General features: G+C 38.7%; 2 protein-coding genes and 1 non-coding gene across 3 annotated transcripts in view; 1 reads left to right on the forward strand and 2 right to left on the reverse strand.

Moving 5' to 3' along the window:
• Window positions 1–17,649, reverse strand: part of ELF1 (E74 like ETS transcription factor 1) — a 427,636-nt gene extending 409,987 nt beyond the window's left edge. The window contains exon 1 of the mRNA XM_053707956.1: window positions 17,576–17,649. The gene's annotated coding sequence lies outside the window, so the exon portion shown is untranslated. The remainder of the gene's footprint in view (window positions 1–17,575) is intronic.
• TRNAE-UUC (transfer RNA glutamic acid (anticodon UUC)) lies at window positions 16,882–16,953 on the reverse strand. Its single transcript has one exon. It is a non-coding gene; the product is annotated as a tRNA-Glu (tRNA).
• A 37-nt stretch (window positions 17,650–17,686) lies between the features above and the next one.
• WBP4 (WW domain binding protein 4) overlaps window positions 17,687–19,075 on the forward strand; it is a 40,782-nt gene continuing 39,393 nt past the window's right edge. The window contains exon 1 of the mRNA XM_053707960.1: window positions 17,687–17,807. The gene's annotated coding sequence lies outside the window, so the exon portion shown is untranslated. The remainder of the gene's footprint in view (window positions 17,808–19,075) is intronic.

Raw genomic sequence — 19,075 nt, forward strand, 5'->3', positions numbered from 1 at the left:
ACTCTCTCTCTTCGCCCAGGCTTGGGCAAGAGATGTTCAGGATCCCTGGGCGCTAGAGATCATATCTCAGGGATACCTTCTAGACTTCAAATTCTCTCCCCCAAGAGGGAGATTTCATCTGTCAAGGTTGTCAACAAACCAGACAAAGAAAGAAGCGTTTCTACGCTGTGTACAAGATCTGTTATTAATGGGAGTGATCCATCCGGTTCCGCGGTCGGAACAAGGACAAGGGTTTTACTCAAACCTGTTTGTGGTTCCCAAAAAAGAGGGAACTTTCAGGCCAATCTTGGATTTAAAGATCCTAAACAAATTCCTAAGAGTTCCATCGTTCAAAATGGAAACTATTCGGACAATCTTACCCATGATCCAAAAGGGTCAGTACATGACCACAGTGGATTTAAAGGATGCTTACCTTCACATACCGATTCACAAAGATCATTACCGGTATCTAAGGTTTGCCTTCTTAGACAGGCATTACCAGTTTGTAGCTCTTCCATTCGGATTGGCTACGGCTCCAAGAATCTTCACAAAGGTTCTGGGTGCCCTTCTGGCGGTACTAAGACCGCAAGGAATTTCGGTAGCTCCGTACCTAGACGACATTCTGATACAAGCTTCAAGCTTTCAAACTGCCAAGTCTCATACAGAGTTAGTTCTGGCATTTCTAAGGTCGCATGGATGGAAAGTGAACGAAAAGAAGAGTTCTCTCTTTCCTCTCACAAGAGTTCCATTCTTGGGGACTCTTATAGATTCTGTAGAAATGAAGATTTATCTGACAGAAGACAGATTAACAAAGCTTCTAAATGCATGCCGTGTCCTTCATTCCATTCAACTCCCGTCAGTAGCTCAATGCATGGAGGTGATCGGCTTAATGGTAGCAGCAATGGACATAGTACCCTTTGCACGTCTACATCTCAGACCGCTGCAATTGTGCATGCTGAGTCAGTGGAATGGGGATTACTCAGACTTGTCCCCTACTCTGAATCTGGATCAAGAGACCAGAAACTCTCTTCTATGGTGGCTTTCTCGGCCACATCTGTCCAGGGGGATGCCATTCAGCAGGCCGGACTGGACAATTGTAACAACAGACGCCAGCCTACTAGGTTGGGGCGCTGTCTGGAATTCTCTGAAGGCTCAGGGACAATGGAATCAGGAGGAAAGTCTCCTACCAATAAACATTCTGGAATTGAGAGCAGTTCTCAATGCCCTTCTGGCTTGGCCCCAGTTAAAAACTCGGGGGTTCATCAGGTTTCAGTCGGACAACATCACGACTGTAGCTTACATCAACCATCAAGGAGGGACAAGAAGCTCCCTAGCAATGATGGAAGTATCAAAGATAATTCGCTGGGCAGAGTCTCACTCTTGCCACCTGTCAGCAATCCACATCCCGGGAGTGGAGAACTGGGAGGCGGATTTCTTGAGTCGCCAGACTTTTCATCCGGGGGAGTGGGAACTTCATCCGGAGGTCTTTGCCCAAATACTTCGACGTTGGGGCAAACCAGAGATAGATCTCATGGCGTCTCGCCAGAACGCCAAACTTCCTCGCTACGGGTCCAGATCCAGGGATCCGGGAGCGGTTCTGATAGATGCTTTGACAGCACCTTGGAACTTCGGGATGGCTTATGTGTTTCCACCCTTCCCGCTGCTTCATCGATTGATTGCCAAAATCAAACAGGAGAGAGCATCAGTGATTCTAATAGCGCCTGCATGGCCACGCAGGACTTGGTATGCAGATCTAGTGGACATGTCATCCTGTCCGCCTTGGTCTCTACCTCTAAGACAGGACCTTCTGATACAGGGTCCATTCAAACATCAAAATCTAACTTCTCTGAAGCTGACTGCTTGGAAATTGAACGCTTGATTTTATCAAAACGTGGTTTTTCTGAGTCGGTTATTGATACCCTGATACAGGCTAGGAAGCCTGTTACCAGAAGGATTTACCATAAGATATGGCGTAAATACCTATTCTGGTGCGAATCCAAAGGTTACTCCTGGAGTAAGGTTAGGATTCCTAGGATATTGTCCTTTCTACAAGAAGGTTTAGAAAAGGGTTTATCGGCTAGTTCATTAAAGGGACAGATCTCAGCTCTGTCCATCTTGTTGCACAGGCGTCTGTCAGAAAATCCAGACGTCCAGGTCTTTTGTCAGGCTTTAGCTAGAATCAAGCCTGTGTTTAAAACTGTTGCTCCGCCATGGAGTTTAAACCTTGTTCTTAACGTTCTACAAGGAGTTCCGTTTGAACCCCTTCATTCCATTGATATAAAGTTGTTATCTTGGAAAGTGTTATTTTTAATGGCTATTTCTTCGGCTCGGAGAGTCTCTGAGTTATCAGCTTTACATTGTGATTCTCCTTATTTGATTTTTCATTCAGATAAGGTAGTTCTGCGTACTAAACCTGGGTTCTTACCTAAGGTAGTCACTAACAGGAACATCAATCAAGAGATCGTGGTTCCTTCCCTGTGCCCGAATCCTTCTTCAAAGAAGGAACGTCTTCTACACAATCTGGATGTAGTTCGTGCCCTCAAGTTCTACTTGCAGGCAACTAAGGATTTTCGACAAACGTCTTCCCTGTTTGTCGTGTACTCTGGTCAGAGGAGAGGTCATAAGGCTTCGGCTACCTCTCTCTCCTTCTGGCTTCGTAGCATAATTCGTTTAGCCTATGAGACTGCTGGACAGCAGCCTCCTGAAAGAATTACAGCTCATTCTACTAGAGCTGTGGCTTCCACTTGGGCCTTTAAGAATGAGGCCTCTGTTGAACAGATTTGCAAGGCTGCAACTTGGTCTTCGCTTCATACTTTTTCCAAATTTTACAAATTTGACACTTTTGCTTCTTCGGAGGCTATATTTGGGAGAAAGGTTCTTCAGGCAGTGGTTCCTTCTGTATAATGAGCCTGCCTATCCCTCCCGTCATCCGTGTACTTTTGCTTTGGTATTGGTATCCCAGAAGTAATGATGACCCGTGGACTGATCACACATAACAGAAGAAAACATAATTTATGCTTACCTGATAAATTCCTTTCTTCTGTTGTGTGATCAGTCCACGGCCCGCCCTGTTTTTTAAGGCAGGTAAATATCTTTTAAATTATACTCCAGTCACCACTTCACCCTTGGTTTCTCCTTTCTCGTTGATTCTTGGTCGAATGACTGGGAGTGACGTAGAGGGGAGGAGCTATATGCAGCTCTGCTGGGTGAATCCTCTTGCATTTCCTGTTGGGGAGGAGTTATATCCCAGAAGCAATGATGACCCGTGGACTGATCACACAACAGAAGAAAGGAATTTATCAGGTAAGCATAAATTATGTTTCCTTACATGTGTCCATTACAACTTCATTTTCAAAGTTTTTGTGTTTTTCCCCCATTAAAATTGGGCACTTAAAAAAAAATGTCAAGAAACTAATACAATTAAAAAAAAACATAATTTATGTAAGAACTTACCGGATAAATTAATTTCTTTCATATTGGCAAGAGTCCATGAGCTAGTGACGTATGGGACACACAATCCCACCAGGAAGGGCAAAGCCTCCCAAACCCCAAAATGCCCACAAACACACACCCCACCACACCCACAATTCAGTTTAAAGAATAGTCAAATAGTGGGGTGATAAAGGAGTAAAAAGCATCAAAGGAATTTGGAAATAATTGTGCTTTATACAAAAAAAATCATAACCCCCATAAAAAGGGTGGGCCTCATGGACTCTTGCCAATATGAAAGAAATGAATTTATCAGGTAAGTTCTTACATAAATTATGTTTTCTTTCAGGTAATTGGCAAGAGTCCATGAGATAGTGACGTATGGGATATCAATGCCCAAGATGTGGAACTCCACGCAAGAGTCACTAGAGAGGGAGGGATAAAAATAAACAGCCATATGCTGAAAAATTAATCCACAACCCAAAATATAAGTTATTCTCATGAAGAAAAGAAAAACTTAAAAACATCAGCAGAAGAATCAAACAAACAGCTGCCTGAAGAACTTTTCTACCAAAAACTGCTTCTGAAGAAGCAAATACATCAAAACGGTAGAATTTAGTAAAATGTATGCAAAGAGGACCAAGTTGCCGCTTTGCAAATCTGATCAACTGAAGCTTCATTCTTAAAAGCCCACAAAGTGGAGACTGATCTAGTAGAATGAGCTGTAATTCTCTGAGGCGGGACCTGACCCGACTCTAAATAAGCTTGAAGAATCAAAAGCTTTAACCAAGAAGCCAAGGAAATAGCAGAAGCCTTCTGACCTTCCCTAGAACCAGGGAATATAACAAATAGACTAGAAGTCTTTCTGAAATCTTTAGTAGCTTCAACATAATATTTCAAAGCTCTCACCACATCCATAGAATGTAAGGATTTTTCCAAAGAATTCTTAGGATTAGGACACAAGGAAGGGACAACAATTTCTCTACTAATGTTAGAATTCACAACCTTAGGTAAGAACTTAAATGAAGTCCGCAAAACCGCCTTATCCTGATGAAAAATCAGAAAAGGAGATTCACAAGAAAGAGCAGAAAGCTCAGAAACTCTTCTAGCAGAAGAGATGGCCAAAAGGAACAACACTTTCCAAGAAAGTAGTTTAATATCCAAAGAGTGCATAGGCTCAAATGGAGGAGCCTGTAACGCCCTCAAAACCAAAATTAAGACTGCAAGGAGGAGAAATTGATTTAATGACAGGCTTAATACTAACTAAAGATTGTACAAAACAGTGAATATCAGGAAGAGTAGCAATCTTTCTGTGAAATAAAACAGAAAGAGCAGAGATTTGTCCCTTCAAAGTACTTGCAGACAAACCTTTATCCAAACCATCCTGAAGAAACTGTAAAATTCTAGGAATTCGAAAAGAATGCCAAGAGAATTTAAGAGAACACCATGAAATGTAAGTCTTCCAAACTCGATAATAAATCTTCCTAGAGACAGATTTACGAGCTTTTAACATAGTATTAATCACTGAGTCAGAGAAACCTCTATGACTGAGCATTAAATGGCCACTGTAAGTAAATATTTTCTATGCCTGTTACTAACTAACTACCCCAAATACGCTTTTTATCAATATCATTTCATTAACATATCTCTACCGTATATCAGAAATCTTGTCTGCAAATTTAATTGTTTTCCAAACCCACTCCGTGGGTATCCTTTTCTCTGTACCAATCCGTTTACAATACCTAGGTTTCAAAATGGCGCTTTAAACACAAAGTTATTGGTTTAAGTATTTTGAACATGCAGTGCTGAAAATAGTGGGCAGGATAACATGACATCATCGGCAAATAAAAGATATAACTTTTAGAAGGTTATGAAACTTCGTTTTGGAGAAAATATAGGTCAGTAGGTTTTAATTAATGTTTATTAACTTTAATATGTTAGTTGTTTAGCTTAAAAATTATAACAGAAAGTAATCCTTTAAGCGTTCAATTTCCATACCTTCAAATTTAATGATTTGAGATCCTGATAGAAAAACAGACCTTGAGACAGTAGGTCCAGCCTTAACGGAAGTGGCCAAGGTTGGCAACTGGACATCCGAACAAGATCCGCATACCAAAACCTGTGGGGCCATGATGGAGCCACCAGCAACACAAATGATTGTTCCATGATGATTTCGGAGATCACTCTTGGAAGAACTAGAGGCGGGAAGATATAAGCAGGTTGATAACACCAAGGAAGTGTCAGCGCATCCACTGCTTCCGCCTGAGAATCCCTGGACCTGGACAGGTATCTGGGAAGTTTCTGGTTTAAATGAGAAGCCATCGGATCTATTTCTGTAAGTCCCCACATCTAAACAATCTGAGAAAACACATCCAGATGGAGAGACCACTCCCCTGGATGTAAAGTCTGACGGCTGAGATAATCCACCTCCCAATTGTCTACACCTGGGATATGAACCGCAGAAATTAGACAGGAGCTGGATTCCGCTCAAACAAGTATCCAAGATACTTCTTTCATAGATTGTGGACCGAGTCCCACCGTTGTAATATTGTCTGTCTGAAAACAAATGAATGGTTCTCTCTTCAACAGAGGCCAAAACTGAAGAGCGCTGAGAATTGCACGGAGTTCTAAAATATTGATTGGTAATCTCGCCTCTTGAGATTTCCAAACCGCTTGTGCTGTAAGAGATCCCCAGACAGCTCCCCAACCTGAAAGACTCACATCTGTTGTGATCACAGTCCAGGTTGGCCGAACAAAAGAGGCCCCTTGAACTAAACGCTGGTGATTTAACCACCACGTCAGAGAGTGTCGAACATTGGGATTTAAGGATATTAATTGTGATATCTTTGTATAATCCCGGCACCATTGATTCAGCATACAAAGCTGGAGAGGTCTCATGTGAAAAGGAAATGCATCCGATGCTGCAGTCATGAGGCGTAAAACTTCCATGCACATAGCCACTGAAGGGAATGACTGAGACTGAAGGTGCCGACATGCTGCAACCAATTTCAAACGTCTCTTGTCTGTTAGAGACAGAGTCATGGACACTGAATCTATCTGGAAACCTAAAAAGGTGACCCTTGTTTGAGGAATCAAGAAACTTTTTGGTAAATTGATCCCCCAACTATGTTTCCCGAAGAAACAACACTAGTTGATTTGTGTGAGATTCTGCAGAACGTAAAGACTGAGCTAGTACCAAGATATCATCCAAATAAGTAAACACTGCAATACCCTGTTCTCTGATTACAGAGAGTAGGGCACCCAGAACCTTTGAAAAGATTCTTAGAGCTGTTGCTAGGCCAAATGGAAGAGCAACAAATTGGTAATGCTTGTCTAGAAAAGAGAATCTCAGGAACTGATAATGTTCTGGATGAATCAGAATATGAAGGTAAGCATCCTGCAAGTCTATTGTAGACATATAATATCCTTGCTGAACAAAAAGGCAGAATAGTCCTTATAGTCACCATCTTGAAAGTTGGTACTCTTACATAACAATTCAAAATTTTCAGATCCAGAACTGGTCTGAATGAATTTTCCTTCTTTGGGACAATGAATAGATTTGAATAAAACCCAAGACCTTGTTCCTGAAAAGGAACCGGCATGATTACCCCTGAAACCTCCAGGTCTGAAACACACTTCAGGAAAGCCTGAGCTTTTACTGGATTTACGGGGATGCGTGAGAGAAAAAATCTTCTCACAGGAGGTCTTACTCTGAATCCTATTCAGTACCCCTGAGAGACAATGCTCTGAATCCATTGATTTTGGACAGAATTTGCCCAAACATCCTTGAAAAACCTTAATCTGCCCCCTACCAGCTGAGCTGGAATGAGGGCCGCATCTTCATGCAGACTTAGGGGCTGACTTTGGTTTCTTAAAAGGCTTGGATTTATTCCAATTTGAGGACGGCTTCCAATTGGAAACAGTTTCCTTGGGGGAAGGATTAGGTTTTTGTTCTTTATTTTGACGAAAAGAACGAAAACGATTAGAAGCCTTAGATTTACCTTTAGGTGTTTTATCCTGAGGCAAAAAACTCCCTTCCCCACAGTAACAGTTGAAATAATAGAATCCAACTGAGAACCAAATAAATTATTGCCTTGGAAAGAAAGAGATAGTAATCTAGATTTAGATGTCATATCAGCAATCCAAGATTTAAGCCACAAAGCTCTCCTAGCTAAAATAGCTAAAGACATGGATCTAACATCAATTTTGATATAAAAAAATGCATCACAAATAAAATGATTAGCATGTTTTAGTAAACTAACAATGCTATATAAGTCAGAATCCAATTCTTGCTGCGCTAAATTCTCCAACCAAAAAGTTGAAGCAGCTGCAACATCAGCCAAATAAATTGCAGGCCTAAGAAGATGACCTGAATATAAATAGGATTTCCTTAGATAAGATTCAAGCTTCCTATCTAAAGGATCTTTAAAGGAAGTAATATCTTTCATAGGAATAGTGGTTCATTTAGCAAGAATAGAAATAGCCCCATCAACTTTGGGGATCTTTTCCCAAAACTCTTTTGAAATTGCTGGTAAAGGATACAATTTTTTAAACCTTGCAGAAGGATTAAAAGGATTACCCGGCTTATTCCATTCCTTAGAAATCATATCAGAAATAGCATAAAAAAATAGGAAAAACCTCTGGAGTAACCACAGGAGGTTTAAAAATAGAATTTAAACGTTTACTGGTTTTAATATCAAGAGGACTAGCTTCCTCAATATCCAAAGTAATTAACACTTCTTTTAACAAAGAACACATATACTCCATTTGTCAGTGTCAATATCTGAGGAAGGATCTTCTGAATCAGATAGATACTCATCAGAGGTGGATAATTCATTATGTTGTCAGTCATTTAAAATTTCATCAACTTTATGAGAAGTTTTAAAAGACCTCTTACGCTTATTAGAAGGCGGAAATGCAGACAAAGCCTTCTGAATAGAATCAGTAACAAATTCATAGGTATATAATGTACATTAGAAGTTGAAGGAACTGCAACCAGCAATGTACTATTACTGGTGGACACACTATCTGTATGTAAAAGTTTATAATGGCAACTATTACAAATGACATTAGGAGAAATAATCTCCACAATTTTACAACAAATGCACTTAGCTTTGATAGAACCGATGTCAGGCAGCAAAGTTCCAACAGATACTTCTGACGCAGGATCAGATTGAGACATCTTGCAGAATGTAAAAGAAAAAACAACAACATATAAAGCAAAATGATCAATTTCCTTATATGACAGTTTTAAGAATGGGAACAAATGAAAATAGCATAGCCCTCTAACATAAAAAACGGCAAGAGGCAAACAGCAATGGGGCAAATAAATAATGAAAAAAGTTTGGCGCCAAGTATGACGCACAACGTAACTTAAAAATTTTTTGCCGCCAACCATGTCCAGAAATAACACACTCGCGTCACTATTGACGCAACCCTGTGTGAAACCTCTACGTCAATTATGACGCCGGAAATGACTAACTTGCATCAACAGACGTGCCTTTTGCGCCAAAAAATTCTTGCGCCAAGAATGACACAATAAAGTGTAGCATTTGGCTCACCCACGACTCTAAGTCAGCCCACAATTTGAAACAAAGTAGTCAATTGAAAAAGACTAAACCCCAAGTAATAAAAATATTTCTTAATATTAACTTTCCCAAATATGAAACTGACAGTCTGCAAAAGGAAATACATGAACCTGACTCATGGCAAATATAAGTACAATACATATATTTTGAACTTTATATAAATGCATAAAGTGCCAAAACCATAGCTGAGGTGTCTTAAGTAATAAAAACATACTTACCCAAAGACACCCATCCACATATAGGCAAACCAGTACTAAAACCGTTATCAATAGAGGTAATGGTATATGAGAGTATATCGTCGATCTGAAAAGGGAGGTAGGAGATGAATCTCTATGACCGATAACAGAGAACCTATGAAATAGATCCCAGTTAGAAAAATCATTGCAATCAATAGGTGATACTCTCCACGTCCCTCTGACATTCGCTGTACTCTGAGAAGAATCGGGTTTCAACAATGTTGAGAAGCGCATGTCAACGTAGAAATCTTAGCACAAACTTACTTCACCACCTCCATAGGAGGCAACGTTTGTAAAACTGAATTGTGGGTGTGGTGGGGGTGTTTGTGGGCATTTTGGGGTTTGGGAGGCTTTGCCCCTCCTGGTGGGATTGTGTGTCCCATACGTCACTAGCTCATGGACTCTTGCCAATTACATGAAAGTAAAATCCTATTCCTTACATGTGTCCATTACAACTTCAATTTCAAAGTTTTTGTGTTTTCCCCCATTTAAATTGGGCACTTAAAAAAATGTCAAGAAACTAATACAATAAAAAAGCTTTATAGGGGACATTGCAAAAAAGCATGCAAGTCATTTATAAACTTTGCTATTTATTCATTTATATGCATTTTTAAATAAAATTTAAAAAAAATTGTCAGAAGACATTTAATTTTTTCGTTTGCTTTTTTTTTTTATGTAATAAGAATAAATTATATAAAACCATATAATATTAGATGTATTTGAAATGTACACAAATTCAGAGACTCAATTGCTGTGCTTTTTTCTCCCATTTTAGTTACCTAATGAGTTAATAAAAAAAGAAATTTAAAAAAAAAAAAAAAAAAAAAACACACAACATGTAGCCACAGATAACTTGTTACAATGTTCACATAACAACTATAAGACCATTAGTTACCAAGTCATTTTCTCATCTTTGACACACAGCAGTCATTAGACCGCTGCTTCCTAGCCCTATTCTCAACCTCTCTTCCGACCGGAGAGATTGACAACTCCTGCCCGTACATGACTGACTGTGCACATGCAAGGTTGCACACAAGCACAAAAGGAGCGCTCATGTGCAATGGTGAATTTGGGCAAAGTGTTAGGGTGAAAAGAAAAAAAAAAGTTTCGCAAAACTATAAGACACAAGAATATATATTACACAAACACTTGAGCCCTTTCCAAATAAATAAAAAAATACCATAAATTGGAAATTATAAAAAATTTTTATCAAATTTTAAATGATTGTATGTAGCATATATTTTATACAAGACTGGTGATTGCCCTCATATGTTTGGGGTTTTTTTTGTATAAACATACATAGTTGTAATCAAAATTATTCAACCCTCATTGCAAATCACAATCAGAAAAAAGGAAAATGAGGATACTGAAGAACTCTGGGCCAAAGTGGTTTATTCAGAATCATAAGTATGGCACTAGATCAGTGTGCAAAGGTAGACAGGATCTGACGCGTTTCCCGCATACTCAGTGCGCTTCATCAGAGATCTCATTGCAAATCAGGTTTAAAAGTTGTCAACTTTCACAAATGAAAGCCATGTTTTTAAAAATTCTATTAAAAACAGGGGCAGTGTCAAGTTTACATTGAAGCCGTTTTTAAAATACTTACCTTTTATTCCTAGTGGAACACCAGAGCAGCTATTCCTCCGCCCCCAGGACGTCTCTTACTTCAGATATGACGAATCCGGCTTTCTCCAATCACGGCGTGGCCTCGGGCAATGTTTGCTCGGGGGGGGGGGGGAATTCATCATTTATGATGTAAGAAGAGACGACCTGTAGGCGGGGGAATCGCTGCACCTGTGTTACATGCTTGCTGGGAATAAAAGGTAAGCATTTTAAAAGAACGGCTTCAATGTAAACTTTGATGAATGAATGTGCCCCTATTTTTAAAAACAGGGCTTTCATTTGTGAAAGTTGACATTCACTTTAATGTCAAAATGTACAGACTTTCAGCTGTTTGCAATTAACAAATCAAACAAAAGCAATTGAAACAACTCACACAACGAATACTTCAAGTGGTTTCCTCAAATTCCAACTGAAAATGCAACCTCAAAATGACTCACCCCCTTCATGGCAAGCATCTTTAGTACTAGTAGAGTACCTTTTTGCTGTTATGATCTGCTCCAAATGAGATGCATAGCCAGACACCAGCTTCTGGCAGTGTTCCTGAGGAATCTTAGCCCATTCCTCATGAGCAATGGCCTCTAGGTCAGTAATATTCTTGGGTTTGTGCGCTGCAACCGCCTTCTTCAAATCCCACCAGAGATTTTCTATGGGGTTCAAGTCAGGTGACTGATGGCCACTATAGAACCTTCCAGGACTTTTTCTGCAACCAAGCCATAGTGGAATTTGAGATCTGCTTGGGATCATTGTCCTATTGGAAGGTCCAATGACACCCACACTTCAACTTCCTCAAAGATGGCATGAAGTTTTCTCCTAGTATTTCCTGATACTTCAATGAATCCATCTTGCCTTCCACACGCTGCAGGTTTCCAGTGCCAGAGAATGCAACAAAGCAGCCCCAGAGCATCACCGAGCCACCACCATGCTTAACTGTATGCAGAGTGTTCTTTTCAGCGTGGGATTCATTCTTCTTCCTCCAGACATACCGCTGATCCATCGGGCAGAAAAGTTCCAGTTTTGCTTAACCGCTCCACAGAAGAGAATCCCAAAAGTTCTGAGGCTTATTTATATGATTTTGAGCATATTGGAGCAGACTTTTCTTGTGCTTTTGGGTCAGTAGTGGGGTATGTCTTAGAGTTTGGCATGGAAACCTTCTGTATTTAGTAAACACCTTACAGTGCAAACTGAAACCTCACTACCTGTTGCCGCCAAGTCTTGCTGCAGGTAGAGGGGTTTTCTCAAACTGCCTTCTCAGAAACCTGGATGCAGCCGTTGATAGCTTCCTTTTTCTGCCCTATCCAGGTAGTGTAACCACTGTTCCTTTAACTTTGAACTTGCGAACTGTGCTTCCAATGGTGTCTCTACGAAAATTCAGTGCCTTTGCTATCTTTTTGTATCCCATTTCTTGTTTGTGAAGGGCGATTATCTCTTCTCTTAACTTAGAAATATGGCTAACATTCAATTAAAACGTGACACTCAAGAAACCCCTAGCCAGTTCACGTATTTAATGTGTTCTAGCTCCAGCACAGATGGTACAACTAATGATGCCCTTGATTAGCTGCATCAGGTGTGCTTGAGACAACACCTGTTTTGCATATCTGTGCTGTTGTGAGGGATTCTATTCAGGGGGGTTGAATAATCTTGAGACTGCAAAATTCATCAAAAGTTGCATTTTCAGTTGAATTTGGAGAAACCACTTGGAGCATTCGTTGTGTTGAGCTATTTCAATTGCTTTTGTTTAATTTTTTCATTGCCAACAGCTAAAAGTCTGAATTTTGACAATAAACCTGGAGTTGCAATGGAGGTTGAATAATTTTGGCTACAAATATACAAAAAAAAAATAATATAAATATATAGAAATTGTTTATGCTGCAAGTATATTGCAAACTTGCTTAGCAAATCAAAGTATTCTATGGAATTTACCCACAGGAAACTGCACAAGCCAGAATGATAAATACATTTGCTGGACAGCATATAGCAGAAAATATTGTCAGTGCTACATATCATGCAAATCCAGCAACACACAGTGTTAGCCCGGTGACCTTTATGTACTTTTAACTCTAGACAAACCTTTCCATCTTGGTTTGGTTTACTTAATGCACGTAAATGCATACATGAATGAATTAGGAATCCTGCTTTTCATTCTGTAAGAATGAATGCAACTTGTTATTTCACTTTATCTGGAAAAAAATATGGTGAATCTAAGGTATGAGAAAACCTGCAGTAATTGAATCTCTAAAAAAATATTAGAACAGCAATTTAACCAAAACATTTACTCTGGGATATAACTTGGTGTAATAAACTAGAATTAGGACATTGCACAAGGCAGATTCTAAATGAATCACAATATTGCAGTAGGATCTCTTAACCCTTTTAAAATCTAAGCAAATTAGCTATAAACCTATAGTGTTACTCAGTTATTTTATAAAACTCTAGGTTTATTGCTCATGTGAGCGGTAATACACTGAGACCTATATATAAACACATTTCTGCATTTTTGTTTTCTTGTGCAGTACATATATTTTCAAGCAGCTATGCCCAGTGGCTGTTAAGTAATAGCTGGGAACTGGCAGGTCTTAATTAAGGCAGCCAATCAAGATGTGCCATGTATATTTATGACAAAGTCACAGCCCACTGAGAAACCTCTCCCATAGTCACATGCTCCTCTTTCCTAGGGAAGAGGCTGCTTTTCCCAGCAATGATCTGGGCAGCAATGTTTACACTCCAGGGGGAATCCCAGGCTGGGAGGAGGTATCATGTGAAACGCTGATATGTGCAGGCTACAAGAAATGTTTTAGGGAACTACATTATATTTGCAATACAGTGAAAACTGCTTTCTAAAGTGGTGTCCAACCTATTGCCTAAGGGGCCATAAAAGATCTTCATGTATTCTTTCCTATCCCACACTACTGCTATACTTGTCTGTTATCAGGGAAACAGCGTAAACAGGGTTAAAGTTTAGGACAAAGTTATCTGTCTTATTTTTTACCCAATAGGGGCAATACCTATACTAAGGGCAAAATTTATTTAGCCCCGAAAAAACGCGCCTAAAAAGTTGCGATTATTTCCGCAGTAGTTCACAATGTGTAAAGTCAAAAATGTTGCAGTATTTATCAAAATGTTAGAGACATTTTTGGGGCAAATTTTTTTTTGCGATGTCAAGCGGATGGCTGGTCTAGTTTTCTTGCAAAAAAATTGTTTTCACTTTATTTATCAATCTTAACTTTAGCCACCGGTAAATGGGTTTTATTGTTTTTATCCCATTATAACAGAATTAATCAGAATGTTATTTATTTTATATTAAAGTTATTTTAATTTTGCCCCTTCTTTGGCTCTCTTTCATCGAAAAAGATTGCCTGTTTTTTGGAGCTTATCTTTGTTCTTTTTAGTACACTTATTTCAATTGCACTTTAAATTATTTTACTTTATTATAAATCTGTACATACATTTTTGTTAATTATTATTATTCTTCTTCAGGTTCTGAGTCTTATTGTGGGCAATTTCTAACCCTAGATACAACCATTACGGCAAGAAAAAGAAATGTTTCCATTTTCCCTCCAGACAAACCGCAATTTCGCTCTTTTATTTTTCCACTATCTCGCAACCTACAAATTGGTGAGATTAAAAACAGTGAATATTGCATGCGCCACTTTTCATAAAATATATGAGAACTGCGAATATATACAGGCGTTTTAAAATACCAATAGAGATTAATAAAAGAATTAGGCATTTCCAGACAATTTATTTGCATACATTAGACTTGTGAATGGTCAATAGTCAATTTGTTCGCACATATGAAAAGTTGCCACTTTATTGGCACATAACCTTTCATAAATATGGTGATAACCTTTGTGAGGTTTTTTTTTTTTTTTTGATGACAAATGTGAGAATTTTCTTATTCTCACTTTGATAAATCTTGCCCATAGTGTGCTCCTCTTTCCTGGATTATTGCAGTCCTGTGTGAAACCTAACATATATGCTTTTGGGTCTGTGAGTAGTTAAAGGTGGCATGTAGTATCTATTACACAATTGAAATGTATTCATGTAAAAGTGTATTTTTGCTGTGTGATAAACAATTTGTTCTTTCATCTGTTCTGTGAGTAAAAAAACAATGTCACAATACCCCCCCCCCCCAAGTCTAACTTGTCAGACACTCTTGCAAGGCATTGCAGGGCATAGCTACACAAAATAGCAAATACACACACATATACATATATATATATATATATATATATATATATATATATATATATATATATATATATATATATATATATATATATATACACATACATACATACACACACTCACACATCATTGTAAAAGAAAATGTTCAAAACTGTTCCCTATATTGATGTTTTAATTAGGACAGTTCATATCTTAGTTATTAAACAGAGCTATAGTATTGCATTCCCCGATAGCAAAGGGGTTAGAAAGGGACAGAAGTCTGCAATAAGAAAATCCCGTAATGAGATTGTGATTGGCAGGTATGCACATATGCCAAAAATGATTATAATAATAATAATAGCATTCCTGATCAGCTTAGCCCCTTTTTTCAGTTCTGTAACAGTAGAGCATTGCCGTTCCAGAGATGACTTTACTTATGTGTCTCTTTACTGGGTTACACACAAAGTTCTCTGCAATCAATTGCGCATTATGTGTCCCTTTAAAAAAAACTGCTCTCCATTTCTTATGTAGAGTTTGTCAGTTTTGATTAACTAGTACTGAAAAGCTACCTATTTCCACACATGATTTTATTCATATTCATTTTGTAGACCCCTGGATTATATAAAATACTATAGGACATGCCACAGCTTGTAGAATTGTATTTGTATGTCCTATTTTTATAGAACCATCATTGACAAGGGATTGACATCGTGTGAGCAGTTGTCCTTACATTTTACTTCCCACCCCTAACTTTTATAATTATTATTGATATATAGATACAATATATATATATATATATATATATATATATATATATCTCATACACTTGTACTATCACAAGATTATTATAGGATCCATCTTGCCTCACAACTGCACTGACATTTGTATTATTATGGAAGTCCCCATGTACTGGAATGATACTCAAAAATGGTATGTTTTGGTCACCATGAAGCATAAAATGTCACAAACTTGAAATATTTTTATTACCCACTGTTTTAATTTGTTCAGAATCAAAAATTATTAATAACTAAAAAAAGCCACATATAAATGTTACTGGTTCCCTTCCCCCAACAAAAATTTTAAACAATATTTCAAAGTTAAATGAACCTTTTATCTGTGTTATTTTAATCCATGACCACCGATCTTTTTATGAAACAGTCAATCAGACTCTAAATTAGTGTTTGGGGTGTGTAGGAGATAAACTTAGCAAAATATTGAATGCAATAGGGATATAGGAGGTGCTCTCTATGGTCATCAGAGGTACATTTGCATGGAGTGTCCTTTACTAAACTCAGGGCTATGAAATGTAAATGAAAGGGAAAGGGCTGTGGGTAAAATAAAAATAAAATTACAGTACCTGTATACAATTATGACCCCCTCCCATCATAAGTTTTGTGGCAATCTGTTAATTGCTTTTGGGGTCATCATACACCCTACTTGGTTTGAATATTTAGTTTTACTGGCTGTAAGATTCAGCAAAGATCTGTAAACAACATAATTTACAAAAATTGTTGGTTTGTTTTTTAAACTATTAATAGTTTAACAACTGTATCTAAATAAATACACTTGCTTAAATAACGTAAAGGCAATATTCTATAAATACCAAACCTAAACAAAGGCATATTCCTTTCGAGACATCTTATTAAAACATTTAAACATTTTAACATTCGTATTATGTTGTAGAGATCTGAAAGTGAGGATTGGTAAGAAATACAAAAACAAAACTTTAGGGTCATGTGCAAACTTGTTAAATACTTTTGCTTTGTTACATATTCGTATAATTACAGGCGTTATACTTAAAGGAAAAAACTGTTGAACAAAAACATTTTCATATTTGGGTTATTATTAAAAGAAAATATGAATTCCCATACCGGGAGTCGAACCCGGGCCGCCTGGGTGAAAACCAGGAATCCTAACCGCTAGACCATATGGGAAGGCTGTAAACCATCCCTCAGATACAGCAGATAGGTTGCGTCACTGTAGTCAGACGTCACTCGTGACTTTCACCCGCCAGGACGGCCAGTACTGACAGAACATCACATCATGTGACACAACTACTCACAAACTACCCTATTCTCCGAGTAAATAGAATTCTGCACGCTAAGCGTAGCATATCAAGATAAAATGAGGTCTGCCAGGAGCAAGTCCCTCACACAGCACTCTAGTTAACCCCTTCTGCTGTCACACAGGACTGCAGAGCCTGTACACTTGGATAAAACAGTTAAAACACGACGGTCCTCAGTTTAGGACTATGAATTAGCAGGCACCACGGAGTAAGGTTACCGTGAATCTACTTAATACTAGCAACGCAGTTCTATGAAAAATCCACAGATCAGACAAAACTGGGGAAACACCATACTTGAAATATTGTGAGTAAAAGGAAGAAAAGTGGTCAAAACATGAAACTGAAAAAAATACTATTTTAAAAAGTTATTAAACAGAAAAGTAAACGTAAGATATCTATGTATATAGCTCAATCTTAAAAAGCTAAACAAGCCAATACATTGAAATGCTCGTCAGTGTGTAACAGAAGTGAAGATACCGTGGGACACTCACCTGTATAGCATGTCTCCAGGCGCCTGCTTTGCCCTGCCCGGAGCTGGGGATGGCAGTATGTGTCTGTGTGTACTTGCACCGTTATCATTCCAAGTTTATCTTCCCTCCCACATAACAGGGGAGGGAGGAGGCTTCTAGCAAAATAAGCAAACGCGGTGTGGTCCTACTGGTCTGCCGTAGCTGGAAGAGGGTTCATGGCTGCTGCAGGGAAGAGTTGCTGATGTGATGGCCAGTGAGTTACTTTGTCTTATGTGTCCCGCTGTACTTGATGTGGCTGTTTTGTGCTGTGGTTTCTCTTCGTCTTTGTGTTGTGCTTTACAGATCGCTGTGCGCATCACCAACATCCAAACATTTATTACATCTGACCCACTCCCCCTACTATACACCATCGTGATCTTCATTTTCTTCTACCAACCTCAATATAACCCCCTGCTTTGATGCTCCATATCAACTGCACCTGGGCACTTAATAACAGACCACAACCTGCACCTGCTAACTGCTTTACGGCTCCTTTACAATCCTTAGTATACCTTTTACTTTTCCCAAGGAAACTTACATCAACCTCTTGCTTTGCTGCTAGCTACTTCCTCAACTCTCTTTTTATTAATTTACTATCACCTCGGTCCTGTGTCTAAACCCACCATGACCCCCTTCTTTATGGATTTCATAAGTCCGACACTACTTTATGTCCCTACATAACCCTGTCCGCGGTTTTCACTCCCCCCACTAACCCTCTACACCTTGTTCACTCTACACCACCAGCTTGCCTGTAGCACATTCTTCACTCCTCTATTACTCTGTCGCACCACCATAACATTTAAAGTATTTTGCCACATAACCCTTCTTCACCAGCTAACATTGTTGCACCTCTACCCACCAATTTTGACTTCTCACAAGATTGCCGTTCACCACCTGTTTCAATGCCAACTGCCAGCTTTTTATCAGCCTGACTGCTATTCCCTGCATTATTGCTCCTAATCAACCTCTATGCACTTCATTTCATTGTTTGTTGCAACTATGAAATCCTCTTCTGTGACACTGCTTCTTATCACTAAGACCAGTGCCGGATTGGCCTACCAGGATACCAGGAGATTTCCCGGTGGGCTGCAGCACCTGGGGCTGGGAAACCACAATTTAAAGGGGTGATTAATTGATGCAATTGGGTTGTAGGGTTGATATATATCATCATTCTAACATTTTTATTTAATACAAAGTAACATATTTTAATTTTGAAAAAATATATATTGAAAGGAGTGTCCCAATAATTCCCTTTGAGAAAAATGAGGCATGTGCATTCTATTGTCTCAAAGAAACATAGGGCTGGTCTTCATATTTTCCAGGGCTGCTTTTTATTCCCAGTCCGTCACTGACTAAGACTCACAACCAGCATCTCTTTAACATCATTCTTCAGTGTTCCTCATCAACCTGACCTCTGCTTTAGGATAAAAGTACAACAGAGAAAAAATACAATAAGAGACAACATTTTACAGACAAATACAG

Source organism: Bombina bombina, chromosome 3, assembly GCF_027579735.1.
Source record: "Bombina bombina isolate aBomBom1 chromosome 3, aBomBom1.pri, whole genome shotgun sequence".
NCBI classification, from domain to species: Eukaryota; Metazoa; Chordata; class Amphibia; order Anura; family Bombinatoridae; genus Bombina; species Bombina bombina.